Genomic DNA, 10,854 nt, shown 5'->3' with positions numbered 1-10,854 from the left:
TGGAGATCGCCCTAGCAGCGGATGCTGTCGGGCTCGAGCTGCTCAAGCCAAGCTCTGGTCAAGCTTGACAGAAGTAGAGGAAGGTACTGGATGGTGAAGTCGTTGTTCAACCTCTTGGCCTTCTTGATGAGGCGATAGTTGTCGAGCCAATGGTCCACGTTAGTCTCGTCATCATACTTGGAGATGTGCATCGGTGACCGAAAATGTCTAGGGTAGGGGCCGCTTGTATCGCTACCCCCGAATGCCAGGGGGCTAAAGTGATCTAGGATGGGGCCCCTGCCCCGTTGCTCCGGGGTATGAGACTACACCTCAGCATGGTGCCTGGCCTTGATGGTGTTGTGGATGTCACGGTCGTTGCTGATCAGGTGGTGCGTGGGGGGACACCAAGGAGAAAGGTCAGGCCTTCACTCCTACCGAGGCTTGGCATCCTGGGTCCGTGGTCGATCAGAGTTGTTGCTGGAGGTGTTGCTGTTGCTCCCCGCTGGCTATTGGGTATGAGCGTCAGAGCGCCCCCTGTTGGCAGTGGTCATTGTTTGGGACGGCTTGGAGAGCGCGGCGTGGCGTCGAGAGGCTAAACTCTTTGCTTGCTGCTCGAGGGCGATGTGGAGGAGCCGCTTTGCCTTGTTCAGTCACTCGTTGGTCTTTAGGTCCGACGTGTCGGAGATGTCTTCCAGGTGACAAGCGGTAGCTGCCATGTTGTACACCGCATGAAGGAAGCAGAGGCCGCTGGGAGCCCTCGAGAGGGTGCATGGTTTGCTGCCGTGCAAAGTCCTGCCTTTGGCACTCGATCTCTACCTCGGTGGCCTCCAAGTGCACCTACCGAGCGTGCAAGTGGTCCACCTTCTCCTGAAGGTAGGCCACATGGCTATAGGGACTCTGGTCTGGCGACATGAGGTTAGGCGCCTCCTCAGCAAGATCATCAGTGTTGACATGGTAGCACATGCACGGCGGGGCATCATAGTCGATATTGTCGGAGTCGTACTCTAGTTCGTTCCTCGAGAGGACCTCGAGGAAGGTGCAGAGCGAGGAGACATTAGTCCTTGCTGCATTGGAGATGATGATGCTCTGCAGTGTCTTGCGACTGATGAGGTGCGCTAGCTCTAGCTAGAAGGATGCCACCGTGCTCTATGTACCAAAACGCAGGTTTGGGAGGTAGTACTAGAAGCAATTAGTTGGCAGGAGCACCTCACCGGTGACAATCTGGTGGTGGACATTGAGCAGCGTGTAGAAGATCTGGCGGTGGTCCAACACTAAGAGGTTCAGGCCCAGACCGTGTCGGATCTAACGGACCAGAACCTCAAGATCTGCTCCCAAGAGTCCTGGCGGAGGAGGTGGCACTAGGGGCTTGTTTCCCATTGGTGTAGCCCATGAAGTGGACGAAGCTCACCGTAGTAGTCGATGATGTAGGCTAGGCTCCCAAAGTTGAGGACCTGGCCTACAGCGAAGGCATCGGTCATGATGGAGAACTCACCGGAGAAGTGGACACCGCTGTCTGGGACGATGCCGCTTGTTCCTATGATGAGGCGGATGGCTCCAACCACCGTAGAGCCAGAATCGCACTTGATGCTGCCCCCTACTTGGCTGACCAGCTGTCGTGGGGTCGAACCTATGGCAAGCATGTTGTTTGAGTCGATGTTAGAGTTCGGGGTCTCCGGTGGCTCAGGTGGACTCGGGAACCCAAGAATCACATAGAGAATACGCAACGATTTATCCCGGTTTAGGACAATTTGGACCCTACATCCAATAGTTCATGATTCTTATACTCAAGAGCACCCAAAATCTGGGGGGTTACAACAGAGTGTAAAGGAAGAGAGTTTGGTAGGGTGGTTAGCTCAGTGCTAATCCTAAGGTCGCCTTGCCACCGGTGGAGTATCCCCCTCGTCAAAGAGGAAGGAGACAGCGAGATGCGGTGGAGGAGGGGCTCTCGGTGCCCCTCTCTAGGTTGCCTTGCTCTCAGTGCAGAGCGGAGGCAGATGGAATGGAATAGAGTGTCTGGTGATTGAATCGGGATCCTTCCCCCTCTAGGTCCGATCTTATCCCTTATATAACGAGATAGGTCAGGTACAAGATGGTTTGGGGTTCTAGTCTATGGTCTATGTGTGCTGGAGTCCAGGAGGAGCTTGCTACGATGCGCCATGGACCGTTGAGGTGTCTTAAAGCCGAAGAAGCCTGGGCATCGTCCGGCTACTGTGTTCTGACACTTTGTGTGTCAGAGGGTGTCGGCTTGGACTGGCCTCCCTCAGGTGAGATCTTTTGGAGTCTTCTTGGTGGTGAAGGAGGTCGGCTCCGGGGGCTAACGTGTGGGCTCGGAAGCCCCCGAGCCCTCAGAGGCCATGGGAAGCTTTGTCTTCTTGTGTCATGCCCCGGACATGACCCTATCGGAGGAGCAGTTGGCAGGGGCACGCCTAGGGAGCGGTGCTAGGGAGCCCCAGGCATCAGTAGCCTAGGCCTTGTCTTCTTGTGCCTGGGCCTTGGTTGGCATCGTTAGCTGGGCAGGAGCTAAGAGCCGGGACCAGAGGTGCCGTAGATCAGGAGTCCAAGGCTTGGGGAAGCCCCGAACCCTAGGCGGAAGCTAAGGTCGAGTCAGGCTCGGCCGGGTCTTCTTTGCCAGAGGGTGTGCGCGAGCGTGCCCGATGGGCATAGCCCCCGAGCCCCCGGTTGATCTTGAAGGGGTCGGTCGGGGGGTCTTCTTTGTTCGGTAACCATTGGACTCGAGTTTATCCTCGACATGTTCGGGGAAGTAGAGGACTTCACATGAACCTTGCCAAATGTTCCGTTACTTCGATTGGTGTCATATTATGGAATTCTTGATAACATACTTGAGGTTACCATTAAGCGCAAAAGAAAGTTCCAAAAGCTGTATGTCAGGATCTCGTCAGATAGTCTTCACTGCTTTTTCACCTAGACAAGTGAGCAAAGGCTACTGCAGTCGCTTCAACCAGGTTCAATCAAGTACAGGTGCAACTTCTATGCCGATGATGTTATTCTATTCTCAAGATCAGTCGTATATGAAATGCATGCAATCGAGTTTATCCTCGACATGTTCGGGGAAGTAGAGTACTTCACATGAACCTTGCCAAATGTTCCGTTACTTCGATTGGTGTCATATTATGGAATTCCTGATAACATACTTGAGGTTACCTTTAAGCGCAAAAGAAAGTTCCAAAAGCTCATGCTCGTGGGGTAATTGAAGCCATGACTTCTAGGTTGGCAAGGATATCTTATGCCACTCTCAGTGAAGATTTTTATAGCGTTGTTTCCAAAAGTACAGAATACAAAGAAATATGGATGAAACAAGCATTCTCAATACATGGAAAAAAACTCGACCCACCTTACAAATGTTCAATCATAGATGGTTAACATAGAATATTAGACCTACCAATCACGCTCACTTGGTTATTTTATTAATATTAATACAAAATATCATATCCACAGGACCACATCACGTTTATGGATCTATTAATAAATTATTAGACACAATCTATCAAAACCAACAAACAATATACGCAGGACCCATCATGTTCACAGTTCGTTAGTCTATTTATTAATAAAATACTAGAGGAAATCTATCAAAACCAATAAACATGATACAGGTGTGCCGTACTATTGGTATAAGCACACAATTTTTATCAACCACACCGAAATAGAAATCTATTTCTCTGGTCTACCATGATCGTGGTGTTTGTCCTGTAGTTTTTGTGAAGTACTTCTATATGAAAAAGGTAAATTAATCCATAACCATTATACCGTTTCAGTTTACATGTTGCAATGATCAGCAAACGTTATGTGAGATTAAGCCAGTAAAGGAATTATGAAAAATGATAGCAAGTTGATCACTAGGCAGTGGCGAACAAATAAGTCTCGACATGATCCTTATTGTTTACTATGATTATAATGCCCTTAGATTACTTGAAGTTTACATGCTAATGATGATAAAAAATAGGGGACTAAGATGCATGGTGTTATTAATAAGGCCTATATGGAAAAATTCAAGCCACTCATCAGAAGGTAAAGTTTACGTTATTGCAAACGTCAAATTCATGACGACTGCATAGAAATATCAACCAATGGAGAATGATAAGGTACTCAATTTCTTGCCCACAACTACTGTAAAGAACATCAAAGATATATATACAAGACATTCCAAAGCATAGTTTTCAGTGCTTCAGTATAGACATGCTTTCTAATAGAGTAAATATCAACATGTGCCTCACAAGTATATTGTCACACTAACATTATAATTTTTATGTTATTCCTGTCATTTGATCACTATCCGATAACAACTCATATTTATATTTCATAGATATCATGGAGTTGCAGCACACATTGGACCAATAGAAGAAACCAGAACAAACTTCAGAATGACAAAAATCCGTGATATTGTGCTCCTGATTAAGCTACTTTTTCCTCCACAAAAGACACAACAAACTTTTAAGTGTTTACATGCACACTACCGCAACACCCTATTGAGCTCAAAATATTTCCTAATGTTTCTGCACATCTTAAATTACATTATTTTTCACATCCAGATTTGCAGTGGCCAAAAAGTTATGGTTTAATTTTGGGGACCAAAGTTCAACAAACCGATGAGAGGGCAATATCTCATGTCATCGCAATAACATCAACAACTATGAAAAATTTTTAGCAGTAGGTCTTCATTCAATATCAATAATTAAATAATATTAGCCTTTCATCGCAATAATAAATTTATAACCAAATGTGAATTCTGTTTCATGGCAAATATAATTATGAATCTAATTCACTGCCTTTTTAATACATTCAGATTATGAATCCATTTTACTACCTTTTTAATACATTATTCAGATCTGATTTGCATTAAGATCTGTCACATGTATTTATCTACAACCATATACCATTCAGTCAGTTTGAGCCATTCTACAAGCAACTCATGTGCAAATATACAATCTACTATTATGCCTACATAATAATTGCTCAGTTAATGATGCACACATATAAAAAACTAAAATAAAGACCCCATGCAATATATAACTAATAATATAAGCTATCACAAAAAATCTCTATAAAGTAGCAATATATATATTTCTAAATTATATACTTATATAACTGTTAAGTTAAAAATAAGCATAATGTTATGTTCCACCATATAGACCAACTAAGTATATATTAGAATAACTATTTATTTTAACAACATATCAGGATGTAAGCAGGCTGAATGTTGAGGTGAAGGAGAGAGGAAAGAAGAGAGAGGAGAAGTGACCAGTAAGCTTACAGCTAACTTAAACACAAAAAACAATAAACTTTGTGAGAGACAAGTGGGTCAGACATTAATAGTGAAGAGCTAACTACTGTATAAGGGGACTGAGAGATTGGTTATAAAGATCCTTATAGTCAGTAGCCAACCGTATTAGTAGCCTTGCTCTAAGTGTACACATTTTACTGAAACATTATATAATATATAAACACTCTATGTTCTAGAAAATGATGCTATAATATGCCATTATAAAAGATAATGTAAAGAAACATATTTAGATTTGTGTCTAAATTATCTATATCTTACTGTTATTTTAGTAGCTTACCAATAAAGATTTAAATAACCATAAACCACAAATATGTTTCTCCATTGCTTATTTTATAAATATCAATACAATAAAAATTGAGTAAACATACATATTGTGCAAACATGCAAATCACACACACGCACACATACTTAAGATATACATTTTTTATATTTTAACTAAAATATTTGAAATATCTATATTGATAATATAACCATTACTACATAAATATTTGGTTGATAGAAAAATCAAACATCTTGAGAAAAAGGAGGAGCTTTGTATATACCATAGGTGCCTACGTCTTCCCCATTGTAAATCTCACATCAAACTCTATCACTAATCTTAAGTGACATGGTGTAGCCTTAACAATTAATGATTACTTATGTCATTATGATACTTAAGAGTGAATATTAATACAAACATTTACTCATATGCTTCTAACCCGTGCAAGAGCACGGGTTGATGGACTAGTATTATAAATCAAGGGGTAAACAAGCATGGCTTTAATAAAACAGAGCGAGAAGTCTTTCAGAGCTTTTAAACATTTTTGCAGATTTGGAATTTTCACGTTCAAATACAAAACTCCACCTTTTCTCACCATGATCAGTAACACTCACAAAACACGCTAACTCCTCTTAGGCCTTATTTGGACGTAGTCGGATTCGCATCAATTCACATGTGCCACCCCAACACATATGGATTGATGAGAATCTGACTATATCCAAACAAGGCCTTAATGCATCAACAGTTACATAGGGCAAATACAAAGGTAACTAAGAACCTTGCTCAGTCAAAATCATTCTGCATGGATAAGAGAATATTCCAAATGAGCTCCATTGGAATCATAACCCCCCCTTCGGATTCACTTGGTCCTGGGCCAAATTGCAATAGAGACGCCGGCTAAAAAAATGTGCTGCGACGACATGTCCATAGCAGCGTCATCGATTCACCCGTCCGTTGGCCGTCCTTGCGACATCTCCGAGGATCTGTCACGTACTACGTACTACATCTTATCAGCTACCGCATTCGCCGAGCTATAAGAAGGCGCGAAGCATACTCTTTGCGACACCAAGCCATCCAAGCAGCAAAGCATAGCTCGAGCTCTTTTCTTCTACACATAATACATCTGCTTGCACGGTTGAAGCGGCAGCACTCGCAATGGCGAACCACGGCGCCGCTGCCATCTTCCTGATCTCGTCTCTCCTCGTGGCAGTCGCCCTCTCCGGGGTCGACGCGAGGCTCACCGCCGTGCGCCACAATGCGGCGGCAGCTCTCCACGGGGCCAAGCTAGGTCAACACGAGGCTCACCGTGCGCCGCGACACGAATGGAGGTATGCAGCTACATACTCCGACCCTTCGTCCAAACAATCATCCGGCATGAAATGCATCTGTGCCCATGCGTCGTCGTTGTCTTGACTGTATGATTGAGCGTGCATGCCAAATGAAATGCCGCAGGTTACGTGCTGGAGAAGACTGAGCCGGTGCCGGAGCTGACCTGCAACAAGGTGCACGGGGTTCAGGCGGGCGAGACGTGCTCCTCCGTGGCGCAGGGATCGGGGCTGAGCCAGGACGACTTCCTCGGCTTCAACCCCAACATCAACTGCGAGAAGATATTCGTCGGCCAGTGGGTCTGCCTTGAAGCCACATCCGCTTGAGTGCCTGCATGCCTGGCTTAATTTGCGCTGCCCCCTTGGTCCCTGCATCGGGATGACGATGAGTCGTGCTATGGCTTTGAATAATTAAGGAGGCGCGTCCTATGGTGGTTTCGTTAATTCATTATCTGTTATGTTCCCCTCCATGTTTGAGCGAAGTTGCTAATCAGCTAGGGTCAGTAGGTTTGTCTGTCGCACTTTTTTCAGTATCCTGTAGTGATGTGTGTCACTCGATCTGTCCCCGCAGCACAATTTCCAGGGAAAAATTTGATTTCATCGGTTTACTCTCATGTAGTCATGTGTTCAATATATGCATGTACACCATGCGTTCTCGTGTGTTCTTCATCTCGTTCATCGTGTTGCTGATGAGAGGAGTTGCAATTGGTATGCTTTGGACTCTGCTAATTCAACCGCCACCGGCCTAGACCGTCTCCCCTCGGTCATACATTTTTTCTGGTTGTACAAATTTGGATCCCTAGTTAATAACCACCAGAAAATACGCCTTACGATGCTACACATAAATGTTACTCCCTCCATTCCAAATTATAAGGCATTCCAACTTTCTTAAAAAGTTAAACCATCTCAATTTTGACCAAAATTATAGAGAAAATTACAAAGATTTATGATACCAAATAGACATATTATGAAAATATAATTAATAAAGAATCTAATCATACTTATTTATTATCATAAATGTTATCATTGTAGGATATAAATTTGGTCAAACTTGACATGCTTTGACTCTCAAGAAAGTTAGAGTGACATAATTTGAGATGGAGTAGTATATAGTAAAAAAATATGTCAGGCCAAAAAAACCTCGACGTAGGCCGGTTTAACCCGTGTTGAAGGGGTTTCTGATCCCTGGCTTGGGTTGTTAATTTAGCTTTTGCGAGGAGCATGTCTACTATGGATAACAAGGGATCAAGGGGTGATTAGGGTTTCTAATTAATAAGGATCAGAAACCGTTATCACCGTACCTTCTACATAACAATTCAACAAACCACGCCCATTGCTGCTCCCTTATACCCTGTCGCTCCAACGCGCCCACTCCGTGCGACATCAAATGGCATCCTTAGCACCCTAGTAGAGTTGTCACTAATGGTTTACCTGTCAGAAGCAATGAATGCTATAATTTGGCCCAGAGATAGTTGGTTGTGGCCCATGGAGGCGGAGGCATTATTTGGCGTCTTGGATGCCGACATGCCCACATAGAAGTGGCGTTGCCTCCGCCCATGTGCATGCCAATGATTTTGGTGAGGTCGTGGAGGTGCTATACAATAGTACCCCCCACGGATCTCAATTATAAGATATTTTGGTTTTTCTGCATATATTGTTTTTATTATGCATCTAGACATAATGTATATCTATGTATGTAGCAAAAATTATGTATCTAAAATGCCAAAATGTCTTATAATTCCTCTCGCGGGGCGGGGGGGGGGGGGGGGGGGGGGCTCCCCTCCATGAAGCTTGCAGGGTATCGATATGTGAATTTATTTTATACAAACCAGCATTTACAATACCAGTTTTTTATCGTTATAGCAGAAAATATGAGAAGGTAGCCCTAGGAGGCTACGCTATTTGCAAAAAAAAAGAAGAAAAGAAACAAAATCAACAATGCCACACACTATAGGCCGGTTGGCAAGCAACAAACGCAGCGCACACAACATGATCAGCGCAAACTCGACAGCTCAACAACAACATTGGCTATCGCGACGACCCACCTTTAGCAATAACTACTAGCTACTGCGATGATCCACCAATGTTCCAAGACGACGAGTCATCTACTGACGGCCTGTGTTTTCCGTAGGAAGTCTGGTTTAGAACCTTCCAGCCAGCTAACCTATCTTCCTTGGTGTCAGAAGCCATCTATGACACGGTAAACTGGTGGCTCCGTCAAAGGCTGAGGCTAAGCGCAGGAATCCACAGAGGATGTTGACTCTCTTGTTCTCCTAGTTGCTGAGCTTCTTTGGATGGAGCGGAATTCTAGAGTCTTTTTTGGGGCTGTAATGGTGCCCGTCAGAGTTTGCTAGCGCTATCATTGAGGAAGGCGACGCATGGATCGAAGACGGCAATTTGGAACTGGCAAACCTGTTCTCTATGTTGGGGAGGGCGCCGTGAAACTTCGTTACATATAAACAACAATTGATGATCTAGTTAGCAGCTCAAAGGCTTGCAAGCGCCATATATTGTTGCTTGCATCTCCCATGATGTTCATGCACTGTTTGTGTATCGCTTGGCTTGTAACTATTACTCTATTTTTGTTTGTTTACTCTATTTTTCTTAATGAAATACGCACCATGACGCATTCGCAAAAATTTAGAGGGTTATCCTCAATGGCCGGTCAGGACCACCGATCAAACGCAGGCGACGAAGGCTAGAGGACTCCATGTTGGCTATGTTACTCATCATTGCATGGATAATATTCACCGCTTGTTCACCTAGACAAGTGAGCAAGGGCTACTGCAATCACTGCAACCAGATTCAATCAAGTATAGGTGCAACTTCTATGACAGCGATGTTGTTCTATTCTCAAGATCAATTGTATATGAAGTGCGTGCAATCGAGTTTATCGTCGACATCTTTGAGGAAGTAGAGGACTTCACATGAACCTTGCCAAATGTTCCACTACTCTGATTGGTGCCAGATTGTGGAATTCCTGGTAGCATACTTGGGGTTACCTTTAAGAGCAAAAGAAGGTTCCAAAAGCTCATGCTCATGGAGTAATTGAAGCCATGGCCAAGAGACTTCTAGCTAGGTTGGCAAGGATATCTTATGCCACTCTCGGTAAAGAGTTTTATAGCGTTGTTTCCAAAAATATAGAATACAATGAAACATGGATGAAACAATCATTCCCAGGGCATAGTTTTATTTTTATAAGCATTTAATTGTATGACTCATCTAGAGTTGGAAGCCAGACGAAAACAAGTTCATCCTCGTTAAACTCACATCTTCTCTCTCTTCTTAAAAATATGGTCCTCACATAATAAAAATGCTTATGTAGCAACCTATTAAATGCAAATGAAACTATAGAACTCCCATTGAGACTGGTCTTAGTGGCGGAGATAGGGGGCAAGACCTCATAAAGTCAGTACAATCTCCATTGGAAAATTTAAAATTTCATCATTTTTTTTTGTAAAAACTGCATTGCTACCCCACCTAAAAAACCAAAAATAATCATATTTCTAGCTACGCCTTTGGGATCTCTCATAGTGAGGAGCGGGAGATTGTTCTGCCTTAAACTAGTTTAAATTGCCAACCATGGGTGATGAGGACATATACCCTGGGTATCCTCAGAGCAACTCCAGCAGTAGCTCCAAAACTAGGGCCCCTATTTCTAATTTGGGTGCTCACCCCTACTTTTGTTGGTCCTTTATTTTGCATCTGCTCCAGCAGTAGTCCCAAAATCAAAGCCCCCAAATCCTTTTAATAGACCATGACAATTAGGACCCACTTGTCATCTTCAATGTTTTACCATTTGAGCTATCGCAGCGCGAGGAGGGAGAGGCTCGACCTCCTCTTCATCTCAAGCCGAGGTTCGATCAAGTACCAAGCGCTGCAGCGCTGAAGTATGAGCCCCTTGAAAGTTTTGATAACAGGTTCTATGAAAAGCTAGCAATCCTGTGAGTTTTCCAAAAGGGAGGCGTGCGGGAGGAAGGGAGAGACTC

The 10,854-nt window shown here is 44.0% G+C and overlaps 1 pseudogene; it reads left to right on the top strand.

The window, feature by feature from the left end:
* Positions 1 to 6,627: 6,627 nt before the first annotated feature.
* On the top strand, positions 6,628 to 7,429 carry LOC136499035 (uncharacterized; annotated as a pseudogene).
* The last annotated feature ends 3,425 nt before the right edge of the window (positions 7,430 to 10,854 follow it).

The sequence above is a fragment of the Miscanthus floridulus genome, chromosome 13 (assembly GCF_019320115.1).
Source record: "Miscanthus floridulus cultivar M001 chromosome 13, ASM1932011v1, whole genome shotgun sequence".
NCBI classification, from domain to species: domain Eukaryota; kingdom Viridiplantae; phylum Streptophyta; class Magnoliopsida; order Poales; family Poaceae; genus Miscanthus; species Miscanthus floridulus.
Note: the sequence above shows the minus strand (reverse complement) of the source record. Positions and strands in the feature narration are given on the sequence as shown.